Genomic DNA, 12,500 nt, shown 5'->3' with positions numbered 1-12,500 from the left:
TTCGTTTCAAGACCCCCAAGTTGTCCCGTAACTTACCCAAATAGGGTTCGTTTCAAGACCCCTAAGTTGTTCCCGTAACTTACCCAAATAGGGTTCGTTTCAAGACCCCCAAGTTGTCCCGTAACTTACCCAAATAAGGTTCGTTTCAAGACCCCCAAGTTGTCCCGTAACTTACCCAAATAGGGTTCGTTTCAAGACCCCCAAGTTGTCCCGTAACTTACCCAAATAGGGTTCGTTTCAAGACCCCCAAGTTGTCCCGTAACTTACCCAAATAGGGTTCGTTTCAAGATCCCCAAGTTATCCCGTAACTTACCCAAATAGGGTTCGTTTCAAGGTCCACAAGTTGTTCCCGTAACTTACCCAAATAGGGTTCGTTTCAAGGTCCACAAGTTGTTCCCGTAACTTACCCAAATAGGGTTCGTTTCAAGACCCCCAAGTTGTCCCCGTAACTTCCCAAATAACATCTCCAAGCAGTTTTTAAACACAAAAGGATATTTTCACATGACTGGAATAAAATTCATAAAGGCGTGTTCGTGTGGTAAACTGTTTACTTTCCAACCACATGGTTCCGGGTTCAGTCCCACTGCTTGGCACCTTGGACAAATGTCTTCTGCTTATAACTTCGACAGGCCAAACCCTTGTGAGATTTGGTAGACGGAAACTGAAAGAAACTCTGCTTCTTCTGTGTTGTCATTATTTTCCCTAGTTGTTGAAGACAGAAGAGGTCCCTGAGTCTTTTCTCTCAAACCCTGGCTCTGCTTCATGGATGAGATCAGTCATCTGCTCATGGGGCGGGGGGGGGGGGGGAACACTATTTCATTTAGGTTTGTCATGTGAACGTGCGTGGCTTAGTGGTTAGTGTATTCGGCTCACTATTGTATGCTCCTGAGTTCGATACCCGGCAGTGAGCCCTTGAGCAAAACCCTTTATTTAATGTTGCTCCAGTCCGCTCAGCTGGCTAAAATGGGCTGTACTTGTATTCCAAACGGCCAGCTTTGTCACATTCTGTTCTCCATGAGAACTACATTAAGGGTAGGCGTGTCTGTGGAGTACTCAGCCACTTGTACATTAATCTCACGAGCAGACTGTTCCACTGATCGGATCAGCTGGATCGTTCTTCGTCGCAACCGACGGAATACCAGTTATGTATTCGACATGTTAATGCAGGATTGGGTTCTGCACAGTCACCATTATCTTTTACACCTCTGCCGTTCTGTTTTTCGCCGACTAACTCCGAGACTTCTGTGACAGTTAATTCTCGCTCAGAAGCGAGCTTCCACCACACCCTGATGACATTTTGGTGTAACTCTTGAAAACCGTCTCCTAGGAATGTCCTTGCTCTGTTCAGAATTCCAGTCGTGTAATCCATTTTTAAACACAGCGAAGCCCGGAGTTGTGTCAAGTAATAACCTGCGCCATCCATTCAAAAGACACGCTTCATTTACAGCTTGTCAAGCGTCGCTAATGAAGCGAACACCGTGTAGAATATTGAATTGTTTCCAATATTGCGGTACAGTTAGTTTTTCCTCGTCCACCAATGCCTTGTGTATATCTTCAAAGGTAAGGGCACGATAGAGAAACTTAATGGTGGCCATCACTTCCTGGTGTTTGCGCTGCAAGTGAGGTAGTGTTAGGTGATAAATCACTTTGATTTCATTTTGGAGGACATTTAAGCTTGTAGGATTGCTAGAACAATTGTCAAACACATTCTTTTAGGCTTAATATTCATTTACTTCAGCACTAAAGTGGGTCATAAACAACTCTTCAGCAATCACTTTAGCCATCCACCCATTTTTATTAGCGCACCATTACACAAGGAGAATTAACGTGTTAATGTTCTTGAAGGGACGAGGTCAAGTAGAACGCTGTACAAGCAGTGGTTCGGCCTTAAAACTTCCAGTAGCATTACCACAGAACAACAGAGGCACCTAGACCTTTGCCTCTTTACAGCCTGGCATCTTAGCCTCCTCTTCAGCCACGTCACTTTTCCATGCATCTTTCTCCGATAAAGGGCTGTTTTATCTGCGTCAAAAACTTGATACGATAAATATCCACCCTCGTTCAACACTTTACAAAATCCTTCAAGAAAACGTCAAGCAGCCGCCGTATTCTCTGATGTTGCTTCACTGGAAACAAAGTTTTCTGGCTAAATCATATTTAACTAGCAGTATCACCCGGCGTTGCTCGGGTTTGTAAGGGAAATAACTATATAAGCATTTTTAGAGATGTAAAGTATAATAGCCATCTCAATATGGCTAACCACAAAGCGGGGGTGTTACTGTAGCTTTTTACGTTCTGAGATTTAATAATAAATTTTTAGAGAGTTACTTCCCTTATATATGCCAAAAATGCATTAAAATGGGAAAAATTGATGGTAAATTATTTTTAAATCGTAGACTCATCGTAGACGCGCGCTAATACCCAGAAGGGCTCGATATGAATCACGACTATAAGATACCCGGTTTTGGTTAAACTGCACCGCAAAATGTGGGAGTAGTTAGGAATCTAAATCGTAGGAGACAGACAGCATACAACCTCACTTTTATATATAAAGATAACAAATCCCCGTGGCCATCTACGTCTGTCCTGAAAAGTATAGTTGTCCTTGTCAGTAACATCACTAGGCTCAACCAAGCTCTTATATATTTGCTTAGCACAATTCTGAATGCGTTTTGCAAACACAGGACGCCACTTTCTGTTACAGTCCTGCTTCTACAAATAACCCCCACTCCTTTTTTTCCCATGGGCTGAATAAAAGCATTTTTATGTACTGTGAGTATTCGATTTATTGATCCACAGGGCAGCATCCATCAATGTTTTCATGACATCCGCACACACTTTGAAAATAGAACGAATAGTAGATTCGTTGACACCAAACACACAACCCTCAGCAACGAAGCTTCAACTGCCCCGTATTTTCTTGATCCTCTCTACCTTTTCCCCTAAAGAGTTCACTCATTTGTGTTGTTTGTTAGGATCAGGCGCCTTCCTATTCTTTCTGTTCGCTGGTCCCATGCTGAGGCGTACGAGCCCGTAAATCGGTATTTAAAACATCAGATTTTCAACAGAACCGTGTAAACGCAAAGGGCAGTCAGTGCATTCTGGGTAACTGAGCATTGTGGGTGGTTAGTGGGGAGCATTTTTGTGGTATAAAGAGAATCCCTAATTGATTGCCGACCCGTGTTATCACAGATAAGTCCGTGATAATAATAACGCGGTTCACAATGGAGCGTACTGTGCTTTCAACGGACCAGTGTTGAATGAATCAGTGATAAATGAAGCTGCCTGTACAGAGCTCGTGGCACTTATTGCAGCAGATCAATGCAAGTTTGGAGGTACGAAAGAGCAAGAGTGACCTTGCACAAACCCGGCAAACCCCTATAACAATATCCACCATACAGGCTGTTCAGCAAACCAGGACCCCAGCATCTGTGACATCGCACTTTCTTCAGGAGTCCAGGAGTGACAGGGAAAGAAGCAAGGGAGACAGGTAGAGGGGCTACCAGAAGTCTCCAGCTTTGACCCTGAACACAGGCGGCGGTTACAGGGTGAAAAGAAATTTCAGTAGTATCCGGATGAACCCTCACACACACACACACACACACACACACACACACACACACACTCATACATCTAATCTGTATTTCAAGAAGGGTTTTTCGTTTTTGTCTTTGGAATTACTTAGAGTCCGAAACAATTTGTGGAATTTATATCGGATTTGTACCAACCTGGATTTGAATTAAAGATCGTCTACACCTATATATTGTCCTTTCCTTATACTTTATATATATACTAGCAGTATCGCCCGGCGTTGCTCGGGTTTGTAAGGGAAATAACTATATAAGCATTTTTAGAGAGTTACTTCCCTTATAAATTCGGGCTTTCTTAGCCATTTTTGTTTTGGTGTCTTCAAGCCATGAAGTCGTTGTTCTAAAAGAACGCTGGTTTCCTTCACAACGCATTACGACGTTGATTTCCTTACACTCCCTTCCCCACAGCTTCACGAGGGAGGGAAGGGGGAGAAGCAAACAGGTGCAGCTGTGAGCGTGGACGCCAACTCCACCGCCATCGACACACGATGCATTTTATGCATTAAAATGGAATAAAAAATGATGTTAAATTATTTTTAAAATCGTAGACTCATCGTTGAGGCGCGCTAATAGTCAGACGGGCTCGATATGAATCACGACTATAAGATACCCGAATTTGGTTAAACTGCACCGCAAAATGTGGGAGGAGTTAGGAATCTAAATCGAAGGGGACAGACACTCACACAACTAGAGTTTTATATATATAGATATATATATATATATATATATGTGTGTGTGTGTGTGTGTGTGTGTACATAAAGATAGATAGATAGATAGATAGATAGATAGATAGATAGATAGATAGATAGATAGATGATAGATAGATAGATAGATAAACTTACTTAGAAATGGATGCATGGCGTTCAATCACATAATAACATAAATCTATATATATAAAACTGTAGTTGTGTGAGTGTCTGTCCCCTTCGATTTAGATTCCTAACTACTCCCACATTTTGCTGTGCAGTTTAACCAAATTCGGGTATTTTATAGTCGTGATTCATATCGAGCCCGTCTGGCTATTAGCGCGCGTCTACGATGAGTCTACGATTTTAAAAATAATTTAACATAATTTTTTATTCCATTTTAATGCATAAAATGCATCGTGTGTCGATGGCGGCGGAGTTGGCGTCCATGGTCACACCTGCACCTGTTTGCTTCTCCCCCTTCTTCCCTCCCTCGTGAAGCTGTGGGGAAGGGAGTGTAAGGAAATCAACGTCGTAAAGCGTTGTCAAGGAGACCAGCGTTCTTTTAGAACAACGACTTCATGGCTTGAAGACACCAAAACAGAAATGGCTAAGAAAGCCCGAATTGGCATCTATAAGGGAAGTAACTCTCTAAAAATGCTTATATAGTTATTTCCCTTACAAACCCGAGCAACGCCGGGCGATTTTCTAGATGGTGTAATTTAATAATTCATTTTGAATTGATAAAAGGTGGGTTTTTTCTAACTTTTATATATATATTATATTTTGTGAAATTTGATTTAGTATTTCTAAATTGAATTTTTCCCTGTAAGTTAGGAATAATATCCCTCAAATAATTATTATATATATATATATATATATATATATATATATATATATATATATATATATATATATAATATATATATATATGCTTAAAGCGACTTGTATCCTCGTATGCATTAAATGTTTATAAATTTCATCCAAGGGTATTGTTATTACACACACATACACACTCGCTGGACTTACCATAGTGTTCATTTAGAATCCAGAAACATAGCAACTAGTTAAAAAGAAAATAAGCAAAAGAGTAAAAATTTTAGCGTTTGGTGAACCCTACATTACTTTCAAAGATCATAAGGGTAATTCTGTTGCCCGACCCCGAATGTAGACCGACACGAAATAAGTGAGAAAGGTGGAGCTAATGGAAATATTTCGGGTTCTTTTATTTTTAACTTTAAGTGCTCCATTTATCTTATAGGATCTTAATTTATCAGTCGTCGAGTGGTTCGAAGAAATATCAATAGATCGATGGAAGGGAATTCGATCTGTCGATAACTGAAATCATTCGTAAATATAAAGGATTGAGAACAATATGGAGGTTTTTAGAGATAGGGTCGACGAACCCGTTTGACCGGATGCTGTTTTATCGAACGAGACTCATGTGTGTATGTGTGTGTGTGCGCGTGTGTGTGCGCGCGTGTGCATGATGCATGTGTGAGTTTGTGTGTGTATGTGTATGTGTGCGCACGTGCGCGTGATGTATACGAAGCCGATAAATTTCGGCATGCTGAAATGCAGTAATGACCACCACTACTACTACTACTACTACTACCACTACTACTACTGCCACTACTACTACCACTACTATTACTACTACCACCACAACCACCACTACTACTACTACCACCACTACCACTACTACTTCTACCACTACTACTACTACTACCACTAATACTACTACCACCACTACCACTACTACTTCTACCACTACTACTACTACTACTAATACTACTACCATTACTACTACTACAACCACCACAATCACCACCACTACTACTACTACTACTACTACTACTACTACTGCTGCTGCTGCTACTACTACTACTACCATTACTACTACTACTACTACTACTACTACTACTACTACTACTACCACTACTACATCGTCGTGATCACCACCATCACAGCCCTCCCACCATCGCCTATTGCTGCCACCATATTGCATGATGTTACATGCCGCACGACAGACAAAATGTCTTCACCAAATCCGTAAATATTGTTGATATTGCTGCTAAATATTTCACTGACAACACCCAGAAAACGTTTAAAGTTCCCGCTGCTGCATGTTTTGGTGTCCTTTAGGGGCTGATACAGGGGTTACGGGTAGGGACCAACTGCAGCGGGTTCTAGAGGAAGGGGGGGATAATGCAGTAGATGTGGTAGCAACGTTGTGGAGCATGAGTAGAGGTGTGGGAGGAGTGGGATATAGAGGTGTATATATGCAAAGACAGAGGGGGAGGATAATAGGAGGTAAGTCAATGAAAGGAAGTAGAGAGAATGAGGGGGGTGAAGGTGAATATATACACGTGTGTATTTATGCATGCATAAATGTGTGTGTGAATGTGTTTATACATTTATATATGTTTGTATGTGTGTGTGTGCGTGTATATTATACATATATAATATATGTATGTGCGTACATGCACATGAATATGCGATTATTTTATATACATATTTATATGTATATATATATATATACATATTTATACATATATATATATATATATATATATATATATATATATATATATATATATATATATATATATATATATATACACATATACAAGCATATATATATATATACACACACATATACAAGCACGCACACATATACACAGTGAGAGAAATAGAGAGAGAATAAGAGAGAGATGGGAACGACAAATGTATATGCATAAACACACAAAGAGATAGATAGATAGATATAGATAGATAGATAATAATTATGAGAGGAGAAAAGAGCTTTTCAAAAACATTTAATTCCTCAAAAATTGTTCTGCAACAATACCATCTACCCCACTCTCTCACTATCAATATACATATAAATATAGAGAGAGGAGAGACAGGGAGACAGGCGGACAGGCACAGACAGAGAGAGGTGGGGAGGAGGAAAACGCTGGTGATGTTAACGCAGGCGTGAATAAAGTGTATTCGGCTTTGTCAGGTAGAGTGGTGTAACAATTACGACAAACTCGGGTAGTTTCTCGTTTGCAACCAAGAGAAAAGTGCTAAATGGTGATCCAGTTTGGCCACAGACTTTTAGCTGTAACTAGTGGAAAAGAAAAAAATAAGTTTCTCTCTCTCTTTATAACACACACACACACACACACACACACATGTAAACATATCGTTACATACACACACATGTAACAATGTGTGTGTGTGTGTGTGTGTGTGTTCAAAGGATAAAATTAATTCAATTTACACTCGTAATGAAGAGAAAATTGATTAGTTTTTATAATTGTCTGGAGAACGAAGGGAGATAACTTCGAAACCTAAATTAATAAAAAATCGAATTGGTCGGCGTGGTTGCAAGATTTCCCCTTCCCTGGGTTTCGTGACATTTCTGGCAGGGCGAGTGCAGTGGAATTGCAGGGTCCGCAGCTTCATCGAGACAAAGACATTTCTGGCAGGCCCATATACTTTCCTTACTTGTCTTTCTAAGGCGTCGATCTGGCAGAACCGTTAGCATGCTGGAGAAAATTCTTAAAGGTATTTCGCTCGTCTTGAACTCGTCTGAGTTCAAATTCCGCTAAGGTAGGCTTTACTTTTCATCTTTTCGGGGCTCTAGTGAAAGACATCTGTCCAAGATGCCACGCTGCAGAGTTGAACCTGGAACCATGTGGTCAAGAAGCAAACTTCTTACCACACAGCCGTGCCTAAGCCTACCTGTGATCTTATGATCATAGACGTGCCAGATTTGACCATCCCGTCCTTTTGTGTATGTAAGTCTATATGGTCCAGCGTGTTCTTCCTGTTTTATGATAATAACAGTGGACCGTGTCCCGAATCAGACCCTACCGTCTTAAATAAGTATGCATTGTACCATATAGTTTTTGATATACAAGAAGACGTGGTCACCGTTGGAACTGGTTTGAGCGTAGGGTCAACTTTTAGGATTGAGATGAGATTAAACAACAACACGTTTCATTCTTGCAGTGACCAGAGCTGACTGCCAACAGTTCCGATGCCTTCGACGGACCAGACGAAGCAGCTCAGAGGGGAACTGAGAGAAAACGTGTTATAAACGATTTTCCAACTTTTTCAAAGACCACGAAGAAATTCTATTGTTCTACTCTCGGTTTCGGCGAGAGGCTACGGCCATGCTAGAGCACCGTCATTTCTCGAGAAAAGAAATCCCCCCCCCTCGCAGACAATATGGGTGTAAATAAACCACTAGAATTCTCATCTAGCGCTGCTAACCACCAGAGACCACGTTGAGACTGAATCAGACATCTGGTTGGTGATTCCGGACATTCCAGATGATCGACGACTGGGTATGCGTTGTTGACGACGCAGAAACGCATGCGCCCTACGGTCCAGTGACGTCATTCATGACCTAGAAACTGATAGGGTAATGTAAACACACCAACATCGGTCGTGAAGGACAAACACAGTAGAGGGACAAACACAGACACACACAAATATATATATATGGTTAAGTCGATTATATCGACCCCAGTGCGTAACTGGTACTTAATTTTGGCCTATATATATATATTATATATATATATATATTATATATATATATATAGCATGTAAGGTGTCCTGTCAAAGGTTACCTCTTTCGTGTATAAATACTTAAATTGTTTATACACTATTAAATATGAAAATATGTTGTCTATTGACTTTATTACGCATGCTAGCCACTGGTATGAATTTTTTCTAAATTTTCTACCCTTATTATCTTCACAGTATCGTAGGCTGGAAACGTAAAATACTTTCTCACTTCCCGAGCGTTAAACTAATACATCTGTTTGTTATTTACACACCCGTCTTCGTCTTTTGCTTTGTTTGTTTTTTCTAAATTCCAACTATATATATATATATATTATATATATATATATATATATATATATAAACTTAGATAAACTTAGATATGTTTCGACCAATGATTGGTCCAGGCCATGTCTAACTTAATAGCACCACCTGATAGGATTATTTGAATCCTGTTTAAGTCAAGTTTTGTTTATGGTCCATTTAAGTAGTGAGTTTTTGTTGGGTGAGTTGCATCCAATTATGGGTGGCTTATCTGGTATTCCTTGAAGGAATCTATCCAGACTCCGTTTAAAGTTGATGGGATCCTGTTCCTCTTTGATCTCTTTCGGGACAATGTTAAATAGGGCAGGGCCTGTTGAGGAAAAGAAATTATGTTGTAGTGTACATGTATGCTGTGATCTTGAATTAGGCAGGGGACGTATGGCCCGTGGTCCCAGTCTTGGACGAACCTTGAAGCTAAGGTTCAGGTCGTAAATTGTTTATAAATTTAACCTTTAAAGGTATTTTTTAATATGCTGACCATTGATATATATACGACGGGCTTCTTTCAATTTCTGCCTACCAAATTCACTCACGAAGCATTAGGTGTCACGCATAAGACTGAACTCGGAACCATGTGGTTGGGAAGCCAGTTTCTTACCACACAGCCACGCCTGCGCCTTTCTAGCCACGTTTTCATTGAGTGATGCTCTTATATTCCGAGGAGTCATCAGGAATTCTGCACAACCATCATACATTTTTCGGCTTACCATAGAGTAACGCTGTCAACCTTCTTCATTTTTCGTTCAGTTCGCAACAGACAGCGTTTGCACTTCTGCTAGAATTGTTCTTTGCAAGTAAAATGGTACACTCCTCACAACTGTGCGGCAGTGGTGCCGACGGGGACGCCAGAAGTGCTGCTGCCAGCAGCAGTCGTCGCCTTTTTTTGACTTTTGCACATATTTCAGTACCATTGGTGGCGGCGGTGATAGTGTTGTCGTCGCTGTTGGTGGCGGTTGTATAACTGTTAAACATCTTGTTGTTTGTGGTAGGGGTGGCGGTGCCGGTGCTGTTAAAAAAATCATGATGCTGTTATAGTCACGGTTAAATGTGACGATGGAGGCGGTGTGTACTTTACTGTGGTTAACATTTTCCTAGATTATGGCGGCGAGCTGGCAGAAACGTTAGCACGCCGGGCGAAATGCTTAGCGGTGTTTCGTCTGTCGCTACGTTCTGAGTTCAAATTCCACCGAGGTCGACTTTGCCTTTCATCCATTCGAGGTCGATAAATTAAGTACCAGTTACGCACTGGGGTCGATGTAATCGACTTAATCCCTTTGTCTGTCCTTGTTTGTCCTCTCTGTGTTTAGCCCCTTGTGGGTAGTAATGAAATAGGTATTTCGTCTGCCACTACGTTCTTAGTTCAAATTCCGCCGAGGTCGACTTTGCTTTTCATCCTTTTGGGGTCGATAAATTAAGTACCAGTTGCACACTGGGATCGATCTAACTGACTGTTCCCCTCCTCCAAAATTTCGGGCCTTGTGCCTAGATTAGAAAAAGTTACGTTCTGAGTTCAAATTCCGCCGAGGTCGACTTTACCTTTCATCCTTTCGTGGTCGGTAAATTAAGTACCAGCTGCGTACTGGGGTCGATGGAATAGACTTCGCCCCACCTCTGAAATTGCTGGCCTTGTGCCAAAATTTGAGACCAATGTTCTCCGTAGACTTTGAACTAAGCGACGTAAACTCTGGCTCATAATAAATGTTTCTGATTTAGGCAGAAGGCCAACAACTTTGCGGGGAAAGGGTTTAGGCGATACCATCGACCTCACTATTTCTCTGGTACTTTATTTTATCGATTCTTGAGAGATGAAAAGCGAAGTGAAACTCGTTGGAATTTGACTCAGAGAGTCGAAAGATATTCCGCAAAGCATTTCTTCAGACGCTTTAACGATTCGGCCAAACTCATATTTTAGTGAGACAAAATGACACTCTGTGGAATGAAATGAAACTTCAGGATTTAACTTGCACTCATTGTATCGAACCATGAAAAGATAAGAAAATAAAGCTACCTCCGGAGAGATTTTAACTCAGAACTTAAAAGAGACATTTTGTTCAGCGGCTGGAATAGAAAGTCACCGAAGACGTGACACGAACGGTTAACTATGTCTGTCTTGGCTGCATTATGAATTCCTGGACAAATCAAGGCACTGGGCCCTAGCCACGGCATATATAGATCGGAAATGGGCCCTAAATACACAAGTGTCCAAGGCAACCGCCCGTCGAACCATGCGCTAAGATTGGCGTTAAGCCTCTGGGCTTTTAATCCAAATCGTTATCAATACCGCTCTAGTGTGTAAAGAGGAGTGGAGGCGCAATGGCCCAGTGGTTAGGGCAGCGGACTCGCGGTCGTAGGATCGCGGTTTCGATTCCCAGATCGGGCGTTGTGAGTGTTTATTGAGCGAAAACACCTAAAGCTCCACGAGGCTCCGGCAGGAGGCTGGTGGCGATCTCTGCTGTACTCTTTCGCCACAATTTTCTCTCACTCTTACTTCCTGTTTCTGTTGTACCTGTATTTCAAAGGGCCAGCCTTGTCACTCTCTGTGTCACGCTGAATATCCCCGAGAACTACGTTAAGGGTACACGTGTCTGTGGAGTGCTCAGCCACTTACACGTTAATTTCACAAGCAGGCTGTTCCGTTGATTCGGATCAACCGGAACCCTCGTCGTCGTAACCGACGGAGTGCTTCCTGAGTGTGTAAAGAGGGTGAGAGAGAGAGAGTGAGAGAGAGAGAGAGAAGAGAAGTGCAGGGAAATACACACACACACACACAACTCAAATATGTTTGAGGTATATCCGGACGTGAAAGAAAACCTTTCAATATCTTTTGACATCGAGAAATTTATCGCTTTTTTTTGTCTTGCGGGTTCGAATCTGCTTGTGTAGAGACAAGTTTGAATTTATATACATCACTGCTCAGCGCTTTTATTCCGTATTAGAGAGAGAGAGAGAGAGAGAGAGAGAGAGAGAGAGAGAGAGAGAGAGAGAAACAGAGAGAGAGAGACAGACAGACAGACAGAGACAGAGAAGTGAGAGCGGGAGTGATGGTGTGAGATGACTGAAGTGAGTGGAAGATTTCGTGTAAAGTTCCACTGAATACTGACTGGTTGGTTGGCTGGATGGTTGGATGGTGTGTCGGCTGGTTGGCAGTTGAGTTCGAGACACGTGGTTACTCTGTGTGTATTTGTATGCGGTGTATTGCGTGGGTGTATGATTGTACGTCTGTATGTGTGTGTGGGTGTTGTGTGCGTTGAGGGATGACGTACGCTTGTGTTGCTCTGCCTGGCAAATACGTGTGTGTGTGTGTGTGTGTGTGTGCGCGTGTGTGGTTTGTGTTTGTGGG

At 41.6% G+C, this 12,500-nt stretch overlaps 1 protein-coding gene and 1 long non-coding RNA gene across 4 annotated transcripts in view; one reads left to right on the top strand and one right to left on the bottom strand.

Moving 5' to 3' along the window:
- Positions 1 to 12,500, bottom strand: part of LOC115214523 (ETS-related transcription factor Elf-2) — a 246,287-nt gene that overhangs the window by 174,561 nt on the left and 59,226 nt on the right. The window lies entirely within an intron of this gene.
- Positions 4,316 to 12,500, top strand: part of LOC118764156 — an 18,274-nt gene continuing 10,089 nt past the window's right edge. The window contains exons 1-2 of the long non-coding RNA XR_004999940.1: positions 4,316 to 4,341; positions 7,214 to 7,217. This is a non-coding gene — a long non-coding RNA (uncharacterized LOC118764156). The remainder of the gene's footprint in view (positions 4,342 to 7,213; positions 7,218 to 12,500) is intronic.

Source organism: Octopus sinensis, linkage group LG7, assembly GCF_006345805.1.
Source record: "Octopus sinensis linkage group LG7, ASM634580v1, whole genome shotgun sequence".
NCBI classification, from domain to species: domain Eukaryota; kingdom Metazoa; phylum Mollusca; class Cephalopoda; order Octopoda; family Octopodidae; genus Octopus; species Octopus sinensis.
This window is presented reverse-complemented; position numbering and strand designations above follow the sequence as displayed.